Consider the following 4,040-nt stretch of genomic DNA (forward strand, 5'->3'; position numbering starts at 1 on the left):
CCTTTTGAAAGTCACTATGTACTATATCAAAATAGAACTTCTGGGAATCATATATATGTATCAAGGCACAACAAAATATCTTTTGGAAGTCGAAAACTTGTCCATCCTAGTGTCTTTAAGAATAGGACTTCTTGGGAATCATATGGAAATCATATACTTGTTTTATAATAACCATGCCACAAAAGGGAGATTAGCTTTATATACTTATATCAAATCATGCTAAGAAAAGGAATAAGATTTACATACTTATTCATAAGAAATACGAAAATAAAGTATAAGCCTTACATACGCATGCCAACACATGCCAAAAGAAGGAAAGGTTAGCTTTACATACCTGTTATGAGTTACTCTTTATCCCATTCGCCTCGTCGTCCTTTGAACCTATTCAACATGAAACTAATAAGAATATCAACCACTCTTAACTTTCCAGCATCTTAGGTTGCACCTTAGTTTTAATGGAATCTATTTCCTTAATCGTTTCCCCGACTAGCTCTGTTATTTGCTAAGGCGTCGACAAACATTGGGCAGCACCTCCCCTATAATGTGCCCTATCCAAATTTCCAATTAGGTCCCTAAGACCTATAGCCAACCAACCACAACAACCTGCAGCAATTCATACCAACAATATACAACATAAACTCCAAATAACTTCTTCAAAAATATGGTAGCACAATAGGGCGTCTAGCCTTTATTTTATAACACCTTTCATTATACGCAACAAAGGGTCGTGTGGATTCAACCAAAAACACCCTAACCCACATTAGAACATATTTAGGCCCTGTAGCAGCACCTCACACGAACAATACTATCCTTCGACGACAATTTAACTATAGCAATTCCAATTTAGTTTATTTCGAACGTCGAGCATTTCTACGACATTCTTAAACTTCCAGAAGCATACAAGGGGTTTAATACACCATATAACAACACCATAAACTTCAAATTTAATGAAAAACCTTACCTTTCCCAAAATTGGCCAAAACTCTCCAAACCTATCAAAACGTGAATTCTGGACAGCCCACTGTCTTATATTGTCACTTAGTTTCAGAGGGGTAATTGAGGGAAAAAGGATTTCTGGCCTCAATGAAAGTTATATGCATGTGTATCAAGGTAGCAAACCATTTTGAATTACCCCTACAACAATTTTGTACAAAAAGATATGCCCAAAATACCCACAGTTGTCCGTGTAGGATTTCCAAAACAAAATCTGGGCAGTACCTCCTCTACACTTCATCACCCTTTTTCACAAAGCTTAAAGAAAAACTAGATTTGAAAGTCTAAATAAAAGTTATAGAACTATGAAATAAATTTCCAAAACATATTGAATCACATGAATTTAAGCTATACAAAAGAAGTTATACCAATATTACTAACGACTGTCCCCTCCAAAAATGGGTCTATCCCGTAACGTTTTCTCTTTAAGTTTCTCTTAGTTTTCCAAGTGAATAACTGAAAATATGGTTCCGTAGGCATCTTAATATACATATATACACCTCCACGTAATTTAGGAACAACGTAGATAATCAATTCATGGAAGAAAAGTGAAGAACTTACCTTAATTTCCTCCAATTTGTGGCTGCTGTTGTGAGCTCTCTTTCTCTAATGTTTTTCTCTCTATTTTTGTTCAAGTTTTTGGCTAAAAATGACTTAATAGTCATCCATACATGGATATATATTTCCTCAAGAAGTGACACGTGTCAGCCCCTAATGGTGACACGTGTCCGTCTCCTATTGGTCCATGGATCCTTGCCTTATCTCCTAGGCTGCCATGTGTCTTTGTGGGGCCCACCCTCAAGTAGGTGGGTCACCTACTTGACCCCCAAGCAGGTGGGTCACCTACTTGCTTGAGGTGCTTCTACGTGGCACCTCCTTATTGGCTTCCACGCATCGTCTTTTCCCCTTCCTCGTGTGTTCGTAATCTCGTCTTATTTTAGGAGCCTATGTAATCCATGCTTCGCAAGCTTGGTACGTACTCCAATAGCTTAAGTATGTAAGACTTCCAAGTTAGTATCTTACGTAGGTAACTCGAGTCCTACGACTCATTACTTGGCCTCCAATTCCTTTCAGACTCTTATGACTCCATTTCCAACCTTCCTTCTCGCGAGGTATCACAATCTTATTTCCTTAGAGTTGTTTGGTGTGTGTGGACAGTAAGGGTCTCATGGATACTTTCAAGACGATTAAGGACACATGTCAAGGTTCAAAAATGCAGGGTATAACATCCTTCCCCCCTTTAGAACATTCGTCCCCGAATGTTAAATAAATTTCCCTTAAGACTTTATATGGATTATCGGGAGATTCCTTTCTACTGGAATAACATACATTTTCATCCAAGTAATTAATATAAGTGTTCCAGGACTGGGGGCTATCTGTAGACATCGTGAATAGGTACGGACACCTTTGTTTCATATCTTCTTCAACCTCCCAGTTTACGTCTTCACGATTCTTATTCCGCCATAGTACCTTGACAGAAGCTATGTCCTTAGTTCACAACCCGTTTAACCTGCTGATCCCGGATGGAAATAGGTTGCCCCTCGTAGGATAACTCCCTGTTACATGGACCTCCTTCATGGGAAATATTCTGGGAACATCGTTCACATTCTTGCGGAGCATTGATCTGTGAAAACTGAATGTATTGTTTCAAATCGGACGGTAGGTCCCACTCATAGGCAGCTTTATTTATTCCACAAATGACCTGAGAAGGACGAATGTATCTCCTTCTTGCCGACTCTAGGCTGTTAATAGTTTTTCCTGGGCAAGCTTCACTTTATCAATAATTTAGTGGATCACATCTGGGCCTGTCCCTTAATCAGAGGGCGAAATGTCGTACTAAGATTCCTCTGTGTTCCTCAATCCCTTTCGGAATGATTTATAACGGTTAGCTATAAATTGAACTTCCCTGTCTGAGATAATAGATGTGTGAATTCCGTGAAATCTTATTGTTTCTCTACTATGCCATCTCGCATAACCTTTAGCTGAATATGCCCTCCTAACTGGAGGGGAATGGGTTGATTCTATCAGCCCATCTACCATAGCCCGTATGAGCTCACAGTTCCTTAGAATGCGAGGTCACCTTGTACTATAATACATATTAACTGCTTTCCACCTCCGAGTCGTGTTTTCCATTCCCTGAGATAGGCTATCAGACTACTGATGCTTCTTTTAACTTAAGCTATTGTACAACTCCTCTTAATCCAACTTGTAATACCTTAGGTATGCTATCTTTCTCTTTTACTCAGATCTTCTCTCCAGTTTTCTTACCATACATCATATTGCACCATATCTATGCCTTCCTTTATATCTTCCATACCTTTGGTTGCCTAGGTACGACAACTTAACACAATCATGAGGTGCTAATTCAGTCTAATTATGGGTACTCGAGTCACGTAGCAATTTATTCGAAGACACTTTCCATTTATTTTGATCAACAACTAGCTAGGGCTTATAGTCGTTTCCAATCCTCAAATAGGCAGTACTTACCTTCTGACTCGCGATGTCCCAAGCTTTGTCATAGTCCTAGCCTTATCCCAGTGGGTACCACTTGTCCTATTAATGAATTCACAATGCGCTAGTTGTTTTGCAAAGCTACATCCCCTATCTCAAAGGGTCTTATCATTTTTCACGGTGGAGTTACGTATCCATAATACTTATTTATATCAATAATGCCATGCACAGCCAACGTGTATATATACATGCATATCATCTCATATCACAGCCACACAGGGCTTCCCAGGGGGTCACCCATCCCAATATTACTTTTGCCCAAGCACTCTTAACTTTGTAGTTCTAATGGGATACGGTACGTTAGTGATGGTATGATCGCACCCTCCCCCGTGGGGCGCATATCTATCGAAGAAGACGATGACCCAGCAGCTGATCCAGTAGGCCAAGCTGCACCGCCCAAGTTACCCTTCTTAGTTAGTCTTATCCTTAATATATCGTTCTATCCAGAACTACCAGTCTTTCCTAAATCATTTTCCTTTTATTTCAAGGGAAATTTGGGCAGAGTTTCCTCTGTATTTCTTACTATCTCAACACCT

At 39.5% G+C, this 4,040-nt stretch overlaps 1 pseudogene; it reads right to left on the minus strand.

Annotated features, from left to right (window-relative positions):
* Window positions 1-3,709: 3,709 nt before the first annotated feature.
* On the minus strand, window positions 3,710-3,827 carry LOC129901851 (5S ribosomal RNA; annotated as a pseudogene).
* Window positions 3,828-4,040: the final 213 nt, after the last annotated feature.

The sequence above is a fragment of the Solanum dulcamara genome, chromosome 8, assembly GCF_947179165.1.
Source record: "Solanum dulcamara chromosome 8, daSolDulc1.2, whole genome shotgun sequence".
In the NCBI taxonomy this organism is placed as follows: Eukaryota; Viridiplantae; Streptophyta; class Magnoliopsida; order Solanales; family Solanaceae; genus Solanum; species Solanum dulcamara.